General features: G+C 39.4%; 1 protein-coding gene across 2 annotated transcripts in view; it reads right to left on the bottom strand.

Moving 5' to 3' along the window:
* The window catches only part of LOC117402298 (protein phosphatase 1B-like), a 63,624-nt gene extending 57,875 nt beyond the window's left edge, over positions 1-5,749 (bottom strand). The window contains exon 1 of one of the 2 annotated variants that reach the window (XM_034003296.3): positions 5,336-5,749. The gene's annotated coding sequence lies outside the window, so the exon portion shown is untranslated. The remainder of the gene's footprint in view (positions 1-5,335) is intronic. The other variant, XM_034003297.3, reaches the window with a different exon arrangement.
* Positions 5,750-9,468: the final 3,719 nt, after the last annotated feature.

Below are 9,468 nucleotides of genomic sequence, written 5' to 3' on the forward strand. Positions count from 1 at the left end.
TATTTTTCGGAAAACTAATTCCGATATCAAAAGTACTGTAAACACACTTTTCAGAAAATGTATCAGAATATTCCGAAAGTCAGTTTTCGGAAAACAGCACCTAGAAATGTCCGATTAAATTCCGAAAACTAACAAAATGTACATCATGTAAACACACTTTTTCGGAAAACTTATTCTGATAGCGTACTGCACATGTGCAAACTTTGACCTTCATAACTGCACGTGGTTTTAGAAAACAGAGAAAATAATAATAATCTCTAGTCAGTCTGCACGCATCCATTTGTCTAGTTAGGGATAAAATAAGAACATAAGAAAGTTTACAAACGAGAGGCGGCCATTCAGCCCATCTTGCTCGTTTGGTTGTTAGTAGCTTATTGATCCCAGAATCTCATCAAGCAGCTTCTTGAAGGATCCCAGGGTGTCAGCTTCAATAATACATTTGTTAAAGTCCATATGTATTTGTTAATAGCCCATACTGAAGCAGCAAATGTTTTCCAGTTTTAAAATATAGAACAGGATGAGCTGGTGGAAAGGCTGATTGCACATTGTGGGGAATCTGAAAAGAGATATAGGACAGTAATCTTTGAATTTAAGACCTGACACTTCGATAAAGCACTATATTGGATTGGTCTCCGTTCTTTCGCAGAAATGTTCGGTCTTCAAATCATACTTAGGCTACTACAGTACTTTGCATGCGAAAACATCCTGCGTTTTCCGAAAACTTCAATCCATGTATACAGTTGAATTCTAATTAGATTCTCTATCGTTAATCATGTAAACACAGAAAAGTGACGTTTTAAGAAAATCCGCTTTGTCATGTAAACGTACTGAATGAGTCAGTTTCTCGCAGAATGAGATTAGACAGAATTTAACTGAATTGTGACAGAACGGGCCAGCTGAAGCTGAGCAAGTCTGTGAATGAGTTGTAGATGGGATGTGCTGGTGCTGAGGTTGTGAATGAGTTGTAGATGGGATGTGCTGGTGCTGAGGTTGTGAATGAGTTGTAGATGGGATGTGCTGGTGCTGAGGTTGTGAATGAGTTGTAGATGGGATGTGCTGGTGCTGAGGTTGTGAATGAGTTGTAGATGGGATTTGCTGGTGCTGAGGTTGTGAATGAGTTGTAGATGGGATGTGCTGGTGCTGAGGTTGTGAATGAGTTGTAGATGGGATGTGCTGGTGCTGAGGTTGTGAATGAGTTGTAGATGGGATGTGCTGGTGCTGAGGTTGTGAATGAGTTGTAGATGGGATGTGCTGGTGCTGAGGTTGTGAATGAGTTGTAGATGGGATGTGCTGGTGCTGAGGTTGTGAATGAGTTGTAGATGGGATGTGCTGGTGCTGAGGTTGTGAATGAGTTGTAGATGGGATGTGCTGGTGCTGAGGTTGTGAATGAGTTGTAGATGGGATGTGCTGGTGCTGAGGTTGTGAATGAGTTGTAGATGGGATGTGCTGGTGCTGAGGTTGTGAATGAGTTGTAGATGGGATGTGCTGGTGCTGAGGGACATCTGCGGAAACGACGGGCGGGCTTATAGGCAACTTTTGCAGTAATGTTTTTTTTTTATTTTTTCTTATTTTCTTATTTTTTTGAGAGGTACTGTGGCAGTTGCCACCAGTGCCATCAGTTATTTCGCGCCCTGCAGTAATCAATTCCTGTTTCAAAATGCCACCGAATACACCCGCAACCAACGCAGATAAAGCAAAATAAACAAAAATTACAAAAGGTAATTCTGAAGTCTTTCGGGTCGGTAAGCATTCTTGGTTATGTAAAGCAATTTAGTATGCTCTCTCTGGTGATAATGCGCTGTAAAATCATGGCATACACAGTAATAAAAACCAAAACCTAAGATACTGAAATGCTGCACCTCATAATAAAAGTTCTCTCTATTGGCCTGGTGTGTGAAGTCTGACTTGCCATGTATAATGCACAACAATTAGATGGGCTCAGTATAATCAAGTATGTTCTGAATTACGTTTTCTTTATTTCATTTCATGCCAATTCTTATTAATAGCTAATTGATTGTTTATTGTTTAATAAAAGCAAAATTCTAAAAGTTATATTCTAATTGAGTGTGTGTTTTGTGGGACGGTGAGGGGGCAAGTAGATTTTTAAGGACAAGTAGATTTCTCAAGCATTTTGTCCCATGGACAATAAAGTTTTTTTCTGTCAAACGATACCTAAATAATAACAAAAAAAAAAAATTCTAGAAATGATTTCATTATTTGACAATTTTGTGTGTAGCCGAGGGTCTAGTTGCTGCAGGGGTGCGAGAATCTCTCGCCAGGGTACCTCATACAGTGCCAGCAACATTACTTTCTGGCACCCGTAGATGACGATAGTTTCTCATTGGGTCTGGACTACTCACATGACCCCCCCAAGCTCCTCCACATACACCACACAGAAGGTTCGTGTTGTGTTATTTTTCCTATGTTATCTGCTCATAGTCGAAATCGCTCTTAACTGTAATGTGATATTCTGCAATGTGATTTTCTGTACTGTGACATTTTGTAAGGTGATACTTTGCATTGTGATATTTTGTAATAACAATAAGTCGCCCTGGATAAGGGCATCTGTTAATTAATTAATTAATTAATTAATTAATTAATTAATTAATTAATAAAATAATGTGGGAAGTTTAACTGCAGAAACTGGTGGCAAACATGTCTTCACAGCACACTTTTACCTAACTATCAATTAAATCAGCAAGTCATAAAGGTATGTGGGGAATAGTACACTCAACAGTTTAGCACCCATTTTCCAAATGATTTGCACCTCTGGCCAGCATCTCAAACTGTGTGGTGAGAATATTGTGGATACTTGACAAAAGGAACAGAACCAGTGTCACAGTGGAGAGTAAAGTTTTCCTAAAAACGAATGACAAGTTATTGAAACATAACAAGTGCTCTTTTAAAAAAGCTTTTACTTAACCATTTCTGTAAGTGCAGGGTTTTTTTTTTTAGTTCTTACTTAGGCACTGCAGTATTTGTGAACTGTAATCAAAAAACTAAAAAATTAAATAGTTAACTGCAACTAAATATAAAACAAACAAAAAAATAATAACTACAATCAGCACTCAGATATCCGTTACCCAGATACACGTCCGTCGCGTTTTACCGCCCTTGTATTAAGAATAAAATCAATCCTCATTATATATATGTAACAAATGAATGCACTTACCCGTCACACGCGGTTTCAGTTTTGTGATACAAAGCCCATCTCTTCAATGCTACAATGTACTTGTTTATCCGTCGCAGCCCGTGGTTGATTTATTTATTTCGCATGTCAAATCGGTCTGTCTTTACTGTGTAGTTACACAGTGCTTCCTCCAATTTCACATGACCAAAACGCAACAAAAGCAATGCCAACGAAACACGCTAAGGTAATGTAACAGTTAATCATTAAACAGTTTTAGATACTGTGATGCATTTTTTCAATCTGTGATCTTTAGTTGCTTTTGTGAATTTTCATTTCTGAAGACTGACTTTGGATACTGCTTTAATTCTGGAAACTGGTGTTTTTTTTAATCTTTTGCTAAATTGCATTGCCTTTTAAGTAGTTCGGTGCATGGCTAACATTTTGACTTAATTTTGCTGTGTTGTTAATGAGGAATTTTACATACTGGTACAATACCTACCGGATTTAAAAGTACATACTGTATTATTATATGATATTTTCAGAATCTATCGTTCTGAATTAAAATACTTCTGTTGAAAATATTGTACTGTAACAAACCCAACTACAGTACATCTAAATGGAAGCCTATTTATTTTAAAACACAGTCCTTTCAGCTATGTATTTTTGACATTGTATTTTTTTTGTGTACCCTGAAAAAACGGAAAAGGGTTGGAACGGGTCAAAATGAAATAATCAGATATGTGTCACACTCGTTTAACCGTCACTTTAGTCAATTTTATGGTGTCTGATATGGGAGTGCTGACTGTACAACTAAAAAATAAACGACAACTAAAAAAAGAGAAAAAACGTCTTCACATTTCGGCCCCTAGCAACACATTCTTAGGTGCACGTTGGGCCTAGGTTTGACCTAACCAGTATAGTGAGAGTTTATTCCTACTGTAAATGGCTTGCCAACACAAAACGCTAAAAAAATTAATCTAGCCTACATCGCCCCAATTCCCCCTCTTAATCGTGCTAACACGCAATCTGCAACTCTGTACAAGTATGGGTATTTTATTAAATCTCTTTAAAATTGAGGTTTGGATTCTATTTTAAAAGGGTTGTGTGTGTGGGTGCGAGACCACTCGAGGGACTGCAGATTCGGGGGGGGGGTATTTTAAACTTGCCCCCTGTTGAACTAGCAGGCACGCATGCATTCGATTACGTAAACATGACACAAGTTAGGACGTGTGCACAAAGTTGAATGCAAAATCTGATTCAAATCAATATAGGTCACACATTCGACAGACATGTTAAAACACAAGCCGAACTATCAGACAGGAATACCCTTGCACGTTACAACTGCCCAAAATAAATGTGTTGTCACTTCAAAAACACATTACCCTAACGGGGAAAATGGAACAAGCAATGAGGTTTAAATGAATGACACTGAAGCACTGCCTATTTTCAAAATAGCCTTATCAGAGCGGCTAAATATATATATTTTTTGTTGTTTTTTTTTTTTTACAGTGGTGTTTACATTCTGGTCATGTACGTATTTTAATATGGAATAATAAAAATATTGCATTCCACTGCACTCGCTCCAAACAAAAATATAATAAATAATGAAATAAAAAAACAAACACATCGTCTTTACGGTAATAATCCCTGGTGAAGATTTCCAAATGCTTACACCACTGGTTGATTTAAATAGTGAACAGGGGGAGGGGTAGTAATCTAATCTGAAGAGCGAGCGTGCTGTGTTGCTCTGTGACGTTTTCAATGCTAAATCACCCGCATACACAAATCCAAATATAGTGCAAAGCACAAACACCAATTCACTATGGTGCCCAGACAAAGCTACGAGGGTCACCATCACGTCGCCGAGTCTCTCTGTTTTAAAAACAAGACACTTAAAAATAAAAGATTATGTACATTAATATTACAGTACAAAAGACTGTGAAATATTATTACATAACAACCTGGTATTAAAGCTACCACCACACCAGACCCGATTTCGCGATGTTTGTGTGTGTTAGGTCGTTGATCACACTCGACAAGGAAAAACTCAATATTTATATACACAGCAAACGCATACAATTGTAACGCGCAATTTTGTCCCACAATGTAAGTCAATTAAATCTGTTTGTCGATATTTTTAATAACGGCGCTCACCGTTAAAAAAAAAATCAACTTTGACAATAAAAAAAACACGATAATACTTACGTCTTCGCAAGGAGACTGCACCTCCAACGACAAACTGGTGGTTGCCTGGAGACTGCCTTTTCTGAACGGTAATTGTGTGCCCTCTCCTTCTCTATCTTTTGTTTGTAATTTATTTTTATTTTGATTCAATCAATGATTTAATTTCACACAAATAATTCCCCTTTCAATGGTTCTCTGCTCTGGCGGTCTGGGTTCTTACACATTTTGGTGGCTAAATCGCTTGGGCGTTACGATCTGGCGGCTCAATTTATATGCCTGGGCCGCTAAAAGTGCAACCAAATAACAAGACATGAAAAAGTTGAATTAGATATTAGACGCAGATGACGCTCTATCCTCCATTGAACGGCTCCAGCTCTCACTCGACTCCACTGTCTGTCCTGACCAACGGGGAGGGAGGGCTCTACGCGTTCTCTCTGCTCAGTGGTCAGAAGCAAGCACGGATTCGGTTTCTGATTGGTAATTCCGTCTGACTGTCATATTTTAATACCGGTCCGCCTTTCTTTTGTTTGGATTGGTTGTTGGGTTGTCAAAATACCTTAATCTATTTGGTCAAAATCGTCTGTCAAACAAACCAGTAAACAAGATCCCGCCCATATGCTTTTCTCCTATTGGTTGTGTGGTTTAAAGTTCTCGTCCCATTCGTCTTATTTTCTGGTCTTCATTTGCTGCCTCGGCTTGCCTGTCATGCTGGAGCGAAGCAACCAAACTTTATATGGTGTGTTTTATTCCTGTATAGCAAAGTTTATTGCAGAGACGGTGAAACTGGCGCCATTGTGGCTCAGCCCTTAAAAGAGAATCGCGTAATAAGTGTAACAAATATGGTGCCGGAATGGCGAATACAAGGAAGCAGTTTCTAACGAATGGGCAGCAGTGTGGAGTCGTGGTTAGGGCTCTGGACTCTTGACCGGAGGGTCGTGGGTTCAATCCCAGGTGGGGGACACTGCTGCTGTACCCTTGAGCAAGGTACTTTACCTAGATTGCTCCAGTAAAAACCCAACTGTATAAATGGGTAATTGTATGTAAAAATAATGTGATATCTTGTAACAATTGTAAGTCGCCCTGGATAAGGGCGTCTGCTAAGAAATAAATAATAATAATAATAATAACCACCTCATGCTCGTCTCCACGTAAACCCTGATAGCATATACAACTTCATTGTCTCTCCCTAACCGCTTCGGTACCGTTAGGATTTCATCTTCCTCCGAGAAACTGAGCAACTAATAAACATTTTTTAGTGAAACTATATGTTTGTGTGAACAATCACGAAGATTTAATTCTAGGGGGCAGATAGGACTCAGAGACGCGCACAAGCTTTGCTACGAAATATACCCGGATGCCGCTCCCCATGAAGTCATCACCAGCCTATCAGAACAAACACATTACGTCATCGCTAAAACCAAAACAAGTGGTTTTTAAGCCGTGCTTGTCAAGTCTCAAGGTTTATCCGTGAAACTCCCGGTTTTTCACAATTTTGAGAGTCTTGCGGCCGTGCAATGGATTCTCACGTTTGTGCATAAATTTGTAATTGTCTGTGAAACCCTTTATACACGAGATGCATCGGTAAATCCAATACTGTCCAAGCGTATTCATTTTTTTGGGGGGGGGGGGGGGGGGGCGGAGGGTCACCATTACGAGGTGTACATTAACATTCATTCCTGTATCTGCTACGCAAACCCCCCCCCCCCCCCTTACTCCGAAGATAGAATTGCCTTGTTGTCTCAGTGACGGTTGTCTGCGCGAGTCTTCTATGTTTCTGTACACACACGTCATTACTCGGACAGTCGAAGGAGAGGCTGTCTCGTTCACGCACAAATTACCACAGCAATAAAGAGAAATGGACATCAACGGTAATGTCATTGTTAAAGTCGAAAAATATAATGTTCTTTATGATGCCAGTGTCAGTGGTTATAAAGACGATACAAAGAAAGACGACATATGGTAAGAAATAATTGAACAATTGGAAATTGATGATATGTCTATCTGTCTTTATTTCACCTTTGGTCAACGTGACGGGGAGCGCCACACGCTGGTTTCGTATTTCTGTAAAATGACGCTTCTATGTTTTAATTGACCAATAACAATAATAATCACATTCACACACTAACTGAAGATTTTATTAAAACTGAAAATCAATAGAAAAAATATTAAACGAATTCGCAGTATTTACAAAGAAATATGTGTAGATGTATTCTTTTTGAATGATTTACATGTTAAACCAGATCACATAAACACTCACTGTTAAATGTCATTTTTTAGTGTGTGGTGTACCCAGACTGTTTCTTTTATTTATTTTATTTCGTCTCCACAGAAGGAGCAAAAGCAGACACTATTTTCTTTTCATGACTAGCTGCAGTTGTGTTTTATTTATTTATTTATTTATTTATTTATTTATTTATTATGTATTCGTGCTGTATTCGTGTCGTTTGCTCCGCTCCCGGTGTGCATAGCCCTAGACATAGCGTGTGTGAATATAGTACTTGTTACAGCTGTGTATAATGGTATTTAAAACAGGATTCATTCATCCGACTTTTTACATATGCGCCCTCACTCTGGTGCCATTGCAGTCGGATACGCGACGGATTACTGTGTGTGTGTGTGTGTATATGTACAGTACTGTGCAAAAGTTTTAGGCAGGTGTGAAAAAATGCTGTAAAGTAAGAATGCTTTCAAAAATAGACATGTTAATAGATTATATTTATCAATTAACTAAATGCAAAGTGAGTGAACAGAAGAAAAATCTAAATCAAATCCATATTTGGTGTGACCACCCTTTGCCTTCAAAACAGCATCAATTCTTCTATGTACACCTGCACAAAGTCAGGGATTTTGTAGGCATATAGTCAGGTGTATGATTAAACAATTATACCAAACAGGTGCTAATGATCATCAATTCAATATGTAGGTTGAAACACAATTATCAACTGAAACAGAAACAGCTGTGTAGGAGGAATAACACTGGGTGAGGAATAGCCAAACTCAGCTAACAAGGTGAGGTTGCTGAAGACAGTTTACTGTCAAAAGTCATACACCATGGCAAGACTGAGCACAGCAACAAGACACAAGGTAGTTATACTGCATCAGCAAGGTCTCTCCCAGGCAGAAATTTCAAGGCAGACAGGGGTTTCCAGATGTGCTGTCCAAGCTCTTTTGAAGAAGCACAAAGAAACGGGCAACGTTGAGGACTGTAGACGCAGTGGTAGGCCAAGGAAACTTACTGTAGCAGATGAAAGACACATCATGCTTACTTCCCTTCGCAATTGGAAGATGTCCAGCAGTGCCATCAGCTCAGAATTGGCAGAAAACAGTGGGACCCTGGTACACCCATCTACTGTCCGGAGAAGTCTGGTCAGAAGTGGCCTTCATGGAAGACTTGCGGCCAAAAAGCCATACCTCCGACGTGGAAACAAGGCCAAGCGACTCAACTATGCACGAAAACATAGGAACTGGGGTGCAGCAAAATGGCAGCAGGTGCTCTGGACTGATGAGTCAAAATTTGAAATATTTGGTTGTAGCAGAAGGCAGTTTGTTCGCCGAAGGGCTGGAGAGCGGTACACGAATGAGTGTCTGCAGGCAACAGTGAAGCATGGTGGAGGTTCCTTGCAAGTTTGGGGCTGCATTTCTGCAAATGGAGTTGGGGATTTGGTCAGAATTAATGGTCTCCTCAATGCTGAGAAGTACAGGCAGATACTTATCCATCATGCAGTACCATCAGGGAGGCATCTGATTGGCCCCAAATTTATTCTGCAGCATGACAACGACCCCAAACATACAGCGAAAGTCATTAAGAACTATCTTCAGCGTAAAGAAGAACAAGGAGTCCTGGAAGTGATGGTATGGCCCCCACAGAGCCCTGATTACATGATGAGAGAGAAGCAACTGAGGCTGCCTAAATCCACAGAAGAACTGTGGTTAGTTCTCCAAGATGTTTGGGCCAACCTACCTGCTGAGTTCCTTCAAAAACTGTGTGCAAGTGTACCTAGAAGAATTGATGCTGTTTTGAAGGCAAAGGGTGGTCACACCAAATATTGATTTGATGTAGATTTTTCTTCTGTTCACTCACTTTGCATTTTGTTAATTGATAAATATAAACTATTAACATGTCTATTTTTGAAAGCATTCTTACTTTACAGCAT

The sequence above is a fragment of the Acipenser ruthenus genome, chromosome 5 (genome assembly GCF_902713425.1).
Source record: "Acipenser ruthenus chromosome 5, fAciRut3.2 maternal haplotype, whole genome shotgun sequence".
Taxonomy (NCBI): domain Eukaryota; kingdom Metazoa; phylum Chordata; class Actinopteri; order Acipenseriformes; family Acipenseridae; genus Acipenser; species Acipenser ruthenus.